The following is a 16,332-nucleotide window of genomic DNA, read 5'->3' as shown; positions in this document are numbered from 1 at the left end:
CGTTCTACGCACAGCTGGAGCAGACATACGATGGATGCCCACTGCGGGACGTTAAAATCGTCATCGGTGACATGAACGCACAGGTAGGAAGGGAGGAAATGTATAGACCGGTCATCGGACCGGATAGTCTGCACACCGTATCGAATGACAACGGTCAACGATGCATAAACTTTGCAGCCTCCCGCGGAATGGTAGTCCGAAGCACCTTCTTTCCCCGCAAAAATATCCACAAGGCCACATGGAGATCACCTAATCAAGAAACGGAAAACCAAATCGACCACGTTCTAATCGACGGTAAATTCTTCTCCGACATAACGAACGTCTGCACTTACCGCAGTGCGAATATTGAATCCGACCACTACCTCGTTGCAGTATGCCTGCGCTCAAAACTCTCGACGGTGTACATTGGCTTAACATTGGGCGGCTACAAGACGGTAGACTAGCCCAAGAATACGCGCAGCAGCTGGAAGTGGCACTTCCAACGGAAAAGCAGCTAGGCGCAGCGTCTCTTGAAGATGGCTGGAGAGATATTCGATCCACCATTGGTAGCACCGCAACCGCTGCACTTGGCACGGTGCCCCCGGATCAGAGAAACGACTGGTATGACGGCGAATGTGAGCAGTTAGTAGATGAGAAGAATGCAGCATGGGCGAGATTGCTGCAACACCGCACGAGGGCGAACGAGGCACGATATAAACAGGCGCGGAACAGACAAAACTCAATTTTCCGGAGGAAAAAGCGCCAGCAGGAAGATCGAGACCGTGAAGAAACGGAGCAACTGTACCGCGCTAATAACACACGAAAGTTCTATGACAAGTTAAACCGTTCACGTAAGGGCCACGTGCCACAGCCTGATATGTGTAAAGACATAAACGGGAACCTTCTTACGAACGAGCGTGAGGTGATCCAAAGGTGGCGGCAGCATTACGAAGAACACCTGAATGGCGATGTGGCAGACGAAGATGGCGGTATGGTGATGGACCTGGGAGAACGCGCGCAGGACATAATTCTACCGGCTCAGGATCTCCAAAAAATCCAGGAGGAGATTGGCCGGCTGAAGAACAACAAAGCCCCTGGGGTTGACCAACTACCAGAAGAGCTATTTAAACACGGTGGTGAGGCACTGGCCAGAGCGCTGCACTGGGTCATTACCAAGATTTGGGAGGAGGAAGTTTTACCGCAGGAGTGGATGGAAGGTGTCGTGTGTCCCATCTACAAAAAGGGCGATAAGCTGGATTGTAGCAACTACCGCGCAATCACATTGCTGAACGCCGCCTACAAGGTACTCTCTTAAATTTTATGCCGTTGACTAGCACCAACTGCAAGGGAGTTCGTGGGGCAGTACCAGGCGGGTTTTATGGGCGAACGCTCCACCACGGACCAGGTGTTCGCCAAGTACTGCAGAAATGCCGCGAATACAACGTGCCCACACATCATCTATTCATCGACTTCAAAGCCGCATATGATACAATCGATCGGGACCAGCTATGGCAGCTAATGCACGAACACGGTTTTCCGGATAAACTGACACGGTTGATCAAAGCGACGATGGATCGGGTGATGTGCGTAGTTCGAGATTCATGGGTATTCTCGAGTCCCTTCGAAACCCGCGGAGGATTGCGGTAAGGTGGTGGACTTGCGTGGTTACTGTTCAACATCGCTTTGGAAGGGGTAATACGAAGAGCAGGAATTAACACGAGTGGTACAATTTTCAATAAGTCCGTCCAGCTATTTGGCTTCGCCGACGACATAGATATTATGGCACGTAACTTTGAGAAGATGGAGGAAGCCTACATCAGACTGAAGAGGGAAGCTAAGCGGATCGGACTAGTCATCAACGCGTCGAAGACGAAGTACATGATAGGAAGAGGTTCAAGAAGACAATGTGAGCCAACCACCGCGAGTTTGCATCGGTGGTGACGAAATCGAGGTGGTTTAAGAATTTGTGTACTTGGGCTCACTGGTGACTGCCGAAAATGACACCAGCAGAGAAATTCGGAGACGCATAGTGGCTGGAAATCGTATGTACTTTGGACTCCGCAAGACGCTCTGATCGAATAGAGTTTGCCGCCGTGCCAAACTGACAATCTACAAAACGCTCATTAGACCGGTAGTCCTCTACGGACACGAGACCTGGACGATGCTCGTGGAGGACCAACGCGTACTTGGAGTTTGTGAAAGGAAAGTGCTGCGTACCATCTATGGTGGGGTGCAGATGGCCGACGGTACGTGGAAGAGGCGAATGAACCACGAATTGCATCAGCTGTTGGGAGAACCATCCATCGTTCACACCGCGAAAATCGGACGACTGCGATGGGCCGGGCACGTAGCCAGAATGTCGGACAGTAACCCGGTGAAAATGGTTCTCGACAACGATCCGACGGGCACAAGAAGGCGAGGTGCGCAGCGGGCAAGATGGATCGATCAGGTGGAAGATGACTTGCGGACCCTCCGTAGACTGCGTGGTTGGCGACGTGTAGCCATGGACCGAGCCGAATGGAGAAGACTCTTATATACCGCACAGGCCACTGCGGCCTTAGTCTGAATAAATAATAATAATGTAGTTGCTGGTCCATCTCACCGTGAGTCTATTGTGTCCATTTGTCCGTGTCGTAAATCCAATGATCGTTGCATTGTTCCGTTGCCATTAGTCCGGGTAACATTGGAGGAATGCCTCTGAGAAGAACAAGTTGTCAGTCGTCATCAGGCAGCCGTGACGGTATGGCGCGTACCCCAAACGCCACCGTAATGGCTGCGGTCTCGTCGACTGACGAGGGTTTGATGAAGTGGCTGGGAATCGAAAAAATGACCATACACTTGTTAGGCGAACGTGTAGCCAACTACGCTACGGGCCCCTAACAACAACAGATTCATGTGGAGAAAAAATATTTAGCAGATATTTTAATCGATTTTAAAGAAATAGATGATGGTTTTGTTGAAGATGTTCATGTACATAATGAATTAATGAATGTTGTTGCAGTATACTTGTACATCTTGAAGCCTTTATTACATAAAGTTCGGGTAGCATGCATGGAGCTTTATATTGCTTTCCCTTTATTTGCTTTAATAGTTAAGAGTTTGAACCAATTAAAAAAATATTCAAAGACAATCAGTTACGCTGGTAGATGCAAGGCCTGTATTCCATGGAGTCCTTGGGCGACTTAGAACATCTGTACAACTCAAAACAATACTTAATTTTCTAGTTTGAACTCTACAGGTCTTTGCCATAATAACATACACATCAATAGATTGCTATGTATATGTTCCGTTCATTGATAAAAGGAATATATTCCATGGAGATCAAAGGCTATATTCCAGAGAGTTTGAAGACCTTAGAAGTAATAAAGACCTGCAAAACATGTATTCCATATAGTTTAGAAAATAATCTTCGAAACAAGTGTATAAGTGCAAATAAGTAGTAAATAAGAACAAAGTTTAAATAAGTAATATTGCAGAAATGAAGTGAACATATTTTCGTCCACATTCCTTTATTGAGCCGTCCTATAGTGCAGTGTGCCTTATTATTTATTTCAGGCTTAGCAGCATAAAATATCAATTACTACCGCTGAAATCTCATCATCAAACAATAAACATCATAACTAAATCTAATCGAATGCCACACATTACCGCTCGTTCTTGATAATCCCTAATCATGAACTTTCCCACACGTACGTGGATAGGTGATTCCATCGAATCCATCCGAGTCACGAAGGATTTCCCTTTTTTTCAATAATACGAAGAAAAAGAATCCAACATGGTCAGGTTAATGGCAATGATCGCCTTGCACGTCATCCTCGCGCGCCGCCTGACTGGGTCTGCCTTTTTATACTTCATTCTTTCCACCTCATCTTTTCTACATTCATTCTGGACATGTCGGGAGAGAATCGTCCAAAACGCACTAGTGGGGATGAAATGCATGAAACAAATTGTAGAAGAAATCGAACCTAATTTTGCTAATTACAATTTTATTTCATGTAAAATCTGAGGCACCCGAAGAATTAGAATTGTATAAAAGTCCGTTAGTTTGAAAACATGTGCTGAAATAGAAATTTTCCATAAAATACATATTGAACCATCTTCACCTATATACCCACATAAACCATACTGGGGTGGTGGGCTACTTTCGGGGTGGCAACTTGTGCCATGTCATTCACTTACTCCGGTCGGTCGGTACCTACATTCTGACAGTGCCACCAGCTTTGGCATCCGTGCGCGCTGATTTTCGACAGTAGATAAAGCACAGGCGACAATTGTGGTTTCCAGCGATGATGACGGTGATTGCCGGAGACGGGTAGTGATTTGTAGTATGCACCACCCAATGTTAAAAAGCTACTCGGTGGCTGAGTTAGGAGATTGGGAGTTATTGATGTGTAACGATACGGAACATGCATGTCAGTATAGATAAACAATATCGAATGATGTTGATGATGATGATGATGATGCACGGCCCTAGAAAACTCCAACCCAGTTTAAAAACGCTCCATGTTTCGAAGGTGGGCACTTGATAACTTTGTCAATTTATGTCAGGTTTTATACGGCACCACAGAAACATCTCCCAGAAGAAGTAACGTAAGTTTCAATCTAAAAAGCGAACGCCACAGTATGATGGTATCGATATCAACCGATGTAACTCGATATACGTTCAGGGGAGCACTGTACTTATTGCTTTGGCAAAGTTTTCTCAAACATGCATCATACAGCACTCATCAGTAGAGAAGCTTTTCTTCCAGCATCGCAACACACGTAGATACCCGGGCCACTCATGGGAAAATATGCTACCATCTGGAAATAGAATGCGGTCCGGAAGCGGTAGACTCAACCTGCAAGAAAGAGCAAAGCTGTTTATTTATGTTCGTAAGCGAGCAATAATTTACGTTCCGAAAATTGATACCTAAATATAAACAAAATATGGTGAGCACGTAGCCTCGTACCTATCTTTATGTTCTATGCACAATTTTGGATGGTTACCAACTTCACCTGTCAGCAGCAATCATCTCATCCGATATGCCCAGGTTGATGTCGATGTCAGTTCACCGAGCGATTGCTTCGAGTGTCTTGAAAATTTACTTTTAAAACAAGTCGTGCTAACTTTGCTGTCCAGGTGATTTTACTTCAAAGCGGTCGATGACGTTATATACCTCCGGGCAATTGTTCTCTATCTAGGAAATTTATGCAGGTATTATCTGGAATAATTTATGCCTTTCTATATGGTTATAGTTATAGTGGAAAAAATAACTCTTAATAGTGGAAATGGCGGGTCCTTGTCATGATGCTCTTGCGAAAAACAAGAAAATAGAATTGTTTGGAAACCAATACTGTATCGCTTCTCGATAGTAATGAAGTACACTGGATTCTGTTTTTACACGATTTACATTTTCTCAATTTTCCACTCATCCTAAATGTTAAACGCATATTAATTATCATATGATTTTTCTTTGATTTATGCTGGTGTTTTTAAACTTGTTGCGAAGATTTTGGAGGTAAATTGAAGTCACAAGATCAAAAATACGAGCGAAAAAAAATCGTCTAAAAACAAAATCCTGTGTAATTTGATGTGCACTTATACAGTGAGGAAACGAGTAATGTTACAATAGCCACCTTTTTATGCCCGTCGAATATTGCTATTGAGAACCTTTTTCGCCAGGTTGTTGCCCGACATTCTGGCTACGTGCCCGGCTCACCAATACCAGATTTCTACGCCATGAAAGATGGATTGTTCTTCCAAAAGCTGATGCAGTTCGTGATTCATTCGACTCATCCATGCAACGTTTCCCTTCTGCATCCCACCATAGATGGCACGTAGAACTTTTCTTTCGAATACACCAAGTGCACGTTCATTAACAAGCATTGTCAAGGTCTCGCGTCCGTCCACTGAGCATTTTGTCGTATTACCTTAAATGCTTGACTTCAAATTGTAATTGATTCAGAAAGCCTTCACAATTTTCGTCTGCGAATCTCTATGTAAACAGGTACATGTGTTTCATAACTAAGAAGTTATTGATCAAAGTTAAAGTTGAGTCATTTCTTACTTTACATAAAGTGCGCACTTAAGAAAAATATGATGCATAATTTGTCTAGAATAAAATAAAATAAAAAACAATAACGAAAAATTAACGTTGCAAACATAGTCTCACCATTAACCATTACTTGACAAAACAATCTCTCAACCATTAAAACAACAGCAAACCGGGAATAGATATGTACGTGAGGGTGTTTATCGACACAATTGCTATCTGTTTTCCGAGCAATGTCAAAGAAGATTTAGTTGTTCAGCAATGACGACAATCAAGACGAGGACGACGACAACGTCCTTCCAAAAGCAATTGGGGTCGATGATAAACATTTTAGTGTCTCATTGAAGAGGAGGACTTAGTTTATCATTGACACAAAGGAGCACGTAAAACAAACTTGAACCGACGAATTTGTTTTCCATTTGCGGCTCGGACGATCGTCTACTGATGTGGAATAACAGACGATTTAATTTATATTAATCACATTTTCATTAGCTGTGTTGCGTTCGTTTCCATCGCCAATCTATGTATAGGGAACGCAGAAATGCGGCTCTTCAAAATGATTAATGAAGCTTTGTCTGTTCATGTTAGCGTTTCGCGGATTAGCTAAAGTATCGAGAACGGTGATTGTTACAAATACATTTTGGTTGGCAAGCAGCCAATCAATACCCTATCAAGTAATAAGGACCTAGATATATCACCCTGGTGGTGAAAGTGCCTTACCCGTCGTTAGCCACGTCACAATTCTGTGTTAGGCCACATGAATATTATTATCATTATAACTTTAAAAAGGAGCAATGAATTGCATCCAAGTTATAACTGTTCAGCAAAACATCACTTTGAAAAAAAAATGTGAAAATTATGACGTTTCGCAAAATTTAATCATACAAAAACTAAAAAAAACAGCGGAACATCAAGGCCTCAAGCAAGTTTCAATGCCATCTTTTACCAACTGTGTACATATTTCGCACTACCCTTTTCAAGATATTTAAATAAGCTACTCAATGAGATAGTCAAAAGCCAAATATAGAAAAAATATGTGAATTTATCTTTCGAAAAATGAAATAATAAATAGGAACCGGAGGAGATAATCATTTTTTTTAATAAAATACTAGCAGACCGTCTTTGTTTCGCCCAAAAATGATTTAATCTCTGATTAGTTCTCGAGTTATGCAGATTTTTTTGTATGGGAGCCCCTTTTCTAGGAGGAGGAGGGGTTTTAAACCACCACAGAAACATATCTTCCTTTCCAAAACCGTCATATGCCAGATTGATGTTTCATTTGTATGGGAGCCCTCCTTTCCAAAGAGGGAAGGGGCCTCGAACCATCTTAAGAACCTTCCCCGGCCCCGAAAACCTCTGCATATAAATTTTCACGTCGATCGGTTCAGTAGTTTCCGAATCTATAAGGTTCAGACAGACAGAAAATCATTTTTATGTATGACTTCTTGTTATCACTTCTTGTGTATGACTATCTTGTTGGCAGCATGACTCTCACTTCTTCTTCTTCTTATTGGCATTACATCCCCACACTGGGATAGAGCCGCCCTGCAGCTTAGTGTTCATTAAGCACTTCCACAGTTATTAACTGCGAGGTTTCTGAGCCAGGTTACCATTTTTGCATTCGTATATCATGAGGCTAACACGATGATACTTTATGCCCAGGGAAGTCGAGACAAATTCCAATCCGAAAATTGCCTAGACCGGCACCGGGAATTGAACCCAGCCACCCTCAGCATGGTCTTGCTTTGTAGCCGCGCGTCTTACCGCACGGCTAAGGAGAGAGAGATGACTCTCACTGCCACTGGATATGTGAATGCACAGATGAGTATCCTTTTCAAACTGAAATTTTAATCGATTTTTCGTACAGAGGATGAAGAATGAAAATGAACTCATGATCCTACGGTGATGATGGTTACGCGAATAAAGTTGAAATAGTTATTAATAACCCAGTGTTCGGAATATCAGTTCGGGATTTGAGGCCAAACGGTACCACTTGCTATGTTCAACAATTTTACAATTCGATCTGCCTAATCCAAACTGATGATCTAAGTTTTGATGTAAAATGAAATTCACCCTTAAACTTAATATCAACTCTTCTCCTTTTGTTCCCTGTTTGCCTGTAAAAAAAAACTTCATAAAAAGCGTAGTAAAGATTACGCATAGCGTAGCAAACGATAGCTTCCGCAATCCGCACACACTTTTTCGTGAGATTTAACAATATCACACTCACTTGGTTGGTTCCGCACACTTTAAGAAAGCGAAAAAACGTGAAGAATGGGTATGAATATTTGCCTTTCTTATCATCGCATTAACGGTTGGTTGAAGAAACATCACTCAGACTCGTTACCAACCGTATTCATTGCAATGTAGGGTACCATGGTAACAGATGAGACATAAATGCGCACTTTCTAGCTTAGTTTCCAAAAAAAATTATTGAACGACCTATCATTTAGATGTTACACTCCGCGACTTGAATAAATCCGCGACAAATAAAATTATGGTTTTTTTACTTCAAAATACGTTACTACAAAGTGATATTTCAATATTTGTGTCTCTATTCCATCAGCACATTCATCAATAGAAAAGAAAATGTAATATATACCCATAGTTAACGTTTTCACCATGTGCACAAATATGATGCCGTGAAGCGTTGAACTATGTCTGAAAGAAAAATAATTTTGAATGTTTTCAGGAATAACCCAGAATAATTGACTTCTTCACGAATTGACATCGATTCAATACGTTATAACTAGGTTGAGCAGATAAAAGTCTGCACTCATCATAGGCCATGTCAATTAGATTAAAGACTATATTTGAATTATACTTTTTAGTGCATTCGTTTCACAAGTGCTTTAACAAATCGGTAACCCGATCGGCATTACATTGAATTGTGTAGGTTGAATGTCTGATTTTGACGCCTTAGAGGAAATGCTTACCAATATCTGCTTATATCTATCAAATGACACGAAATCACTCCGTTTCATAGATGTACGAAACTATGTCAAAGTGATTTACTAATTAGACCTGTGGCGCACAGATTGAAATTTAAGTTTCTTCAGGTATTCCCAGGAAATCAATTTTTCGTCGTTTCGTGTTTTGCATACGAAACAAACGACAAAAGAGAACCAACGACAAAGCTTTGTTTTTGTCGGAGATAATAATGACAAAGATCCGAAAAATTTTGTCCACGACAAAAAAGAATACAATTTTGTTGCTAACTTTTCATTCTGTTATTTTGCATTCTCTCTAGAGCAAATTTCGGTTTTATGCTATCGTAGTTTCTACTTTCATAGAAATATTCGATAATCTAACGCTGATTACAAAAATAGCCTCGTATTCTCGGAAATAGCAGAGCATGCAAGGCAAATGATTCTTGTCATATTGTGTTCAGGTTCTGACAAAGACTTGTTGCAAGGTGCGTTTGTCAGTAACAAACTCTGTTGATGACAAAGGGTATACTGTTAGGCGTTGCTCGAATATTGATTCTCTGGGTATTCCTCCGCAAGTTCTACAGGAACTCCTCTGGAATTTGCTTCATGAATTCCCCCGAAAGTTCCTCCAGGCATTCCTCTGGAAGTTCCTCCTGGAATTCCTCTGGAAGTTCCTACAGGAATACCTCTGGAAGTTTCTTCAGGAATTCCTCCGGAGGTTCCTCCAGGAATTCTTCCGGAATTTATAATGTTCTGAAAACTCATATGTGAATATGTACATTATGTGGAAGATTTTGATTTGAAAAATATATTCGAGGTAACCACTTTCCACGTCGCCAAGGTCTGTATGCGGAGAGTCCGCAAATCGTCCTCCACCTGATCGATCCACCTTGCTCAATGGGCACCTCGCCTTCTTGTTCCCGTCGGATCGTTGTCGAGAAACATTTTCACAGGATTACTGTCCGACATTCTGGCTACGTGCCCGGTCCACCGCAGTTTTCCGATTTTCGCGGTGTGAATGATGGATGGTTCTCCCAACAGCTGATGCAACTCGTGGTTCATTCGCCTCCTCCACGTACCGTCCTCCATTTGCATCCCACAATAGATGGTACGCAGCACTTTCCTTTCGAAAACTCCAAGTGCGCGTTGGTCCTCCACGAGCATCGTCCAAGTCTCGTGTCCGTATAGAGAACAACCGGTCTGATAAGCGTTTTGTAGATAGTCAGTTTGGTACGGCGACGAGCTCTATTCGATCGGAGCGTTTTGCGGAGTCCAAAGTACGTACGATTTCCTGCCATGATGCGTCTCCGAATTTCGCTGTTGGTATCGTTATCGGAGGTCACCAGTGAGCCCAAGTACACGAATTCGTAAACCACCTCGATTTCGTCACCACCAATATAAACTCGTGGTGGGTGGCTTACGTTTTCCTCTCTTGAGCTTCTTCCTATCATGTACTTCGTTCGACGTGTTGATAACTCGTCCAAACCTTTAAGCTTCGCTTTTTAGTCTAATGGAGGCTTCCTCTATCCTCTGAAAGTTACATGTCATAATATCAATGTCGTCGGCTGAACCAAATAACTGTACGGACTTCGTGAAAACCGTACCACTCGTGTCAATCCCTGCCCTTCGTATTACGAAGCGATGTTGAATAGCAGACACGAAAGACCATCACCTTGCCGTATCCCTCTACGCGTTTTGAAGGGACTCGAGAATGTCCCTGAAACTCGAACTACGCACATCACCCGATCCATCGTCGCCTTGATCAACCGTATCAGTTTATCCGGAAATCCGTTCTCGTGCATTAGCTGCCATAGTTGGTCCCGATCGATTGTATCATGATATGTGTGCTGGATACGTAGTATTCTTGGCATTTCTGCAATACCTGACGTACGATAAATACCTGATCTGTGGTAGAGCGTTTACCCATAAATCCCGTCTGGTACTGTATATAATACTCTGTTCCACGCCCGTTTGTATCGTGCCTAGTTAGCCCTCGTGCGGTGTTGCAGCAATCTCGCCCATGCTGCATTCTTCTCCTCAGCTAACTGCTGACATTCGCCGTCATACCAGTCGATTCTCTGATCCGAGGGCACCTTGCTTAGTGCAGCGGTTGCGGTGCTTCCAATGGCGGATCGAATATCCCTCCAGCCATCTTCAAGAGACGCTGCGCCTAGCTGCTTTTATGTTGGGAGTGCCACTTCCAGCTGCTGCGCGTAGTCTTGGGCTAGTCTAGCGTCTTGTAGCCGTTATGACGGCCTGTGTGTGCAAAAGGATGTCGCTTGGTCGGATCCGCCACGTGCTTCGATGATGATTCGGGCTTGTGGGTATGAAATGCCCTGGTCGACTTTGATTATTTGTACTTCGACTACCCTTAGTTGACACGTTACTGCGGGGCTGACTTCATCGGTTGCCATGGCCGATTCATCCTAGTGGTGCTTGCCACAGTTGCCACAGATTTGCACGGAACTGCTGCATCTTCTGCCGGTGTGTCCGAACTACCAGCAGCGGAAGCAGCGCATGGGGTTCGGATAATAATTGCGGGTGGCACATCGGGACCATCCAAAGTGGATGTGGTCGGGAAAGTGGGTATCTGTGAGAGTGATGACAATAGCCGGCGCTTGTTGTTGGTTGTTGTTTATTTAATTTTTACCGCCTTGGGCGGCCTTCGATATAAATGAAAAGCAATTATAGTATTATATACTTATCTTGTAAATGGCTACTGTTGCGTCAACCGCAATAAATTGTATATTTAAACTAAGCACTACAACACCAAATTGTTAACCATATTGCACTTCACACCATACACCCCATTCCCACGCTCCACATTATACTACCATATGATACACAATAGCCCCCAATCAATAGCACATCCAATAGACTAAGAATATCCATCACAGCATCCAACCCACTTTATACACAAAGTCAGTTGTAACCGTCTCTTCACACCGTACAGCAATACACGCGATCGCGATAGTATCAAGTAGAGTGAAGTGATTTTTTATCTCCCCGACCGAAATCCCCCAGTGCAGTGTACCGGTTAGTGACTGTAATTCGCGAACCAGTGACCTATATCCGGATTAGTCCGTTCCGCCGTTGTAGGCACAGAGCCGTCGGAGAGGATTCCGAGGCGCGGACATCTTTTTGGTCCTTCGAACCGGATTATCGTTCCATTCGAGTGGGAAACAAGCGCACATTGGTAGTGCAATTGTTGTCGCATGTGCGACCAGATACAGTGAAGTGGGGAAAGGTGATTGATTGCTTATTGTGGGGCAATTAATTAATTCTCCGATTTGTGATCGGTGCTGGGACTTCGGTGTGATTTGGTCGGTGGAGATTGGGATTTCCGTCGCATTCCGGGTCGCGTGTGATTCAGATCGCCGTGTGTGTGACGAAGAGTGAACTGTATGGACTCTGGACTGGACAATTGAATAATTGAACCAGAAAGAAAGCACAGTACACAGTGGTCCAAAGAGGACATTTTGGTGGTAGAAAAGCGCTAGTGCAGTGAAACCGTTTACAGGTAGAGCGATAAAACCCAATAGTGCATTCGTTTTCTGGTTTGTCGTTAAAACTAGAACAACCGTTTCCAGGTTTGTTCGTTAGAACCTGTGCCAACACGTTTCTTGGTTTGGGCGTCAGAACCTTGTCATCTCGTTTCCAGGTTTGGGCGTCAGAACCTGTGCCATCTCGTTTCCAGGTTTGGGCGTCAGAACCTGTGCCATCCCGTTTCCAGGTTTGGGCGTCAGAACCTGTGCCATCGTGAGTAGAGTGTGGTAGTATTGGGTCGGCGAGACTACGGTGAGTACTCCATAGTAGAGTAACTTTTTTGGAATTTGGATTGGTGGAGTGGACCGGCATCGTAGTTTTTGTAATTGTTTGGGTTGTGGTGGTTTTGTTGTTCGTGGCGTTCTGAGGAAGCAAAATGGCGCTTCGAGAACGCTCGAAATTGATGAGTGTCACTGTGGACGCCATCAAAACTATAGAAACGTTCGTTAATGAGTATGATGCCGAGGTCGATCAGAGTAAGATCGACTCAAGATTACTGAGGTTGGATCAGTTATACGATCGTTTTGTAAACGTGTCCATTGAGGTGGAATTACTCATGGAGGAGAAAGCCGAAACGAAGGCGACGTTTGTCAAGAAGCGCAGTGATATGGAGGACTTGTATTACAAGCTCCGGGATTTTCTCACATTGAATAAGCAGAATAGCACGCCTTCTGCCCAAGCGTCTCACGTTTCTTCCTCTGTCGTCCGACTACCGAAGATTGATCTGCCCACATTCGATGGTGAGATGGATAATTGGATCCCATTCTACGACGCCTATCGTAGTTTGATCCACAATAATAAGGATTTGGCAGCTGTGGACAAGTTTCACTACTTGCTGGCGGCGCTCAAGGACCCAGTCAAGCGTCTGCTGGATACCACGAGCATTACCGGGGACAATTACAAGATTGCGTGGGATCTTCTGGTTAGTCGGTACGATAACAAGCGCCTGTTGATCAAAAACCACATCAACTCGCTTTTCAATGTTGAGCCCGTGAGGAAGGAATCTTCTTCTGCAATTCTATCACTTGTCGACCATTTCGAACGCCACGTAAAGATTTTAACGACATTGGGGAGCCGACCACGCAATGGAGCTTCGCTACTAGTACACATGGTGTGTAGTCGTTTGGGTCAGAGCATGTTGAGGGAGGGAGAGGTCGACAAGCAACGATAGGCAAGAAATTCCGAAGTATAGCGAGTTGATCACTTTCTTGAAGGATCAAGCACGGATTCTGCTTTCACTGAATAGTGGAAGCGTGATACCCTCCCCTCCCCGGGACAAGCCTCGCCTCTCTGTTGCTCACACCGCATCCGTTTCAAAGCCGTTTCCACCTAAATTCAGTTGCCTTGTGTGTCATCAACCCCACCGTATTTATGACTGCGAGGTGTTCAAACAGATGCAGCTGGAGCAGAAGCAAGACACTGTTCGCAAGAAGAAACTATGCTGGAATTGTCTGTCGTCCAACCATCTCAGTCGTGAATGTTCATCGAAACCCTGCCGGAGATGCAACGAGAAGCACCACACTCTGTTACATCCGTCCTCCCCAATGATCGTACCACCCAACCCCAAGCAAAACTACCAATTAGGAATCAACCATCCACCTCTAACACTGACGGTGAGTCATCTCGGCTTCCCATGATCACTCCGTCCACCTCATCCATCTCGTCCACCACCCATCAGCCCCACACTTCGAATGCTTTAGCTGCTGCCAGCTCGTCGAAGGCCACATACTCCACTGTCCTGCTGTCGACTGCCGTGGTAAAGGTCCACGGTCCAACAGGAAAGTCCACATTCGTTCGAACCCTGTTGATTCCTGTTCGGAGTCGAATTTCATCACCGAAAGAATCGTCCAGCTTCTTGGTCTACACCGGCAGAAGCGAGCAGCAGTTATCGCCGGAATGGGTGGATCCACAGTGAATAGTCACCAGTGCACATTTGCAACGTTCAGTTCCGTTGATTCCACCTACTCCAACAGTTTGGAATTCAGCATTCTTCCGAAGATTACGAACGATCTTCCGGGAAGGACACTCGATGTTTCGAAATGGAACATCCCATCCACAATAGCTCTCGCCGATCCTGATTTTGCCACACCGCACAGGATCGATATGGTCATCGGTGCACAGCTTTTCTTCAGTCTACTCCGAGAAGGTCAGCTGCCAGTTGGAATTGGTTCTCCATCAAGTCATCCAGTTCTACAGTGTACCGTGCTCGGCTGGGTAGTAAGTGGTTCTGTATCTACCACTGTTGAAGCCCGATGTGCCAAATCAGTTGCGCTATTGTGCACTACGGAAGATCTCGACAAACAGTTATCTCGATTCTGGGAAATCGAGAGCTGCCCTGGCAATCGTGGACTGTCCAAGGAGGAGTCAACCTGTGAGCGATATTTCACAGAAACCACTACCCATGATGAATCAGGTCGTTTCATTGTGCGCCTACCTAGAAAGGAAGGCATCTTGAGTCAACAGGTGACTCCAAAGCTAGCGCTCTTCGTCGATACCATTGGATGCAACGTCGGTTAGTCAAAAATCCCGATCTGAAAGGACAGTATGTCAGCTTCATGGCGGAGTATATCGATCTTGGCCATATGGTTCCCGTAGATCCGTTACAAGACACCACTCATCCCCACTCATTCTATCTTCCTCACCACGCTGTTTTCAAGCCAAGTAGCACCACCACAAAGTGCAGAGTGGTTTTCGATGGGTCCAGCAAGTCTTCTACGGGAATCTCGCTCAATGATTGTCTCATGGTCGGACCAACTGTTCAGGACACATTGTATTCCATCGTCGTCAGATTCCGAACGAATGAGATAGCTCTCGTTGCCGATATCACCAAAATGTACCGGCAGATCTGGGTGCATCCAGACGATCGACATCTTCAACGGATATTCTGGCAAAGCGAATCAGATTCCGTCGCTCGCTCCTACGAGCTCACTATTGTGACGTACGGCACATCCAGTGCGCCGTATTTAGCAACACGATGTCTACAACAACTCTCCTATGACCACTCGAATGATGATGGAGACATCCCGTCGAAGATTGGAAAGGATTTCTATGTGGACGATTTCCTCAGCGGTTCCGATACAGTGGAAGGTGCAGTACAGTTATATTCCGGTGTGCAGAACATTCTTGGGTCCGCAGGTTTCGAACTGAGAAAGTGGTCCTCCAACTCTAGTGCAGTGCTGTCCCAAATTCCGGAAGATTTGCAAGACAACCGGTCGATAGTAGAAGTCGACGACGTTCGAGGTTCGGTTAGCACACTCGGACTATTGTGGCATCCTGAGTCGGATACATTCCGGTTCAAAGTTCCCGAGTTCTCCATGAACCTTCCACTCAGCAAGCGGATCGTCGTCTCCGAAATGTCCAAGTTATTCGACCCATTGGGCATTCTCGGTCCAGTGGTAATCCGGGCGAAAGTGTTCGTCCAACAACTCTGGAAAGCAAACTTGGAGTGGGACGAACCGCTTCCCAACGCACTGAACGTCGAGTGGGAAAACTATAGACTTGGTCTAGAAGCTCTCGAACACCTCTCCATCCCTCGCTTGGTAAAAGCAGCAGGTGCAGGAGAAAATATACAACTGCATGGATTTTGCGATGCTTCTCAGCATGCATACGGAGCGTGCATCTACATACGAAGTACCGGCATGAATGGTATCATCGCGTGCCGTCTCCTAACAGCCAAATCCCGCGTAGCTCAATCCAAACTCTGTCAATTCCCCGCTTGGAACTATGCTCTGCTGTACTTCTGTCCCAGCTGTACCAAAACGTGGTGTGTAGCCTCAACATTACACCTGAGGCCTACTTTTGGTCAGATTCTTCCATCACTCTACACTGGTTGAACAATCCTC

At 44.6% G+C, this 16,332-nt stretch overlaps 1 protein-coding gene across 1 annotated transcript in view; it reads left to right on the top strand.

The window, feature by feature from the left end:
* Positions 1 to 16,332, top strand: part of LOC134206616 (uncharacterized) — a 511,727-nt gene that overhangs the window by 221,555 nt on the left and 273,840 nt on the right. The gene's annotated exons all lie outside the window — the stretch shown is intronic.

Source organism: Armigeres subalbatus, chromosome 1 (assembly GCF_024139115.2).
Source record: "Armigeres subalbatus isolate Guangzhou_Male chromosome 1, GZ_Asu_2, whole genome shotgun sequence".
Classification (NCBI taxonomy): Eukaryota; Metazoa; Arthropoda; class Insecta; order Diptera; family Culicidae; genus Armigeres; species Armigeres subalbatus.
The sequence above is the reverse complement of the archived record's forward strand: the minus strand, read 5'-3'. Positions and strand labels throughout refer to the sequence as shown.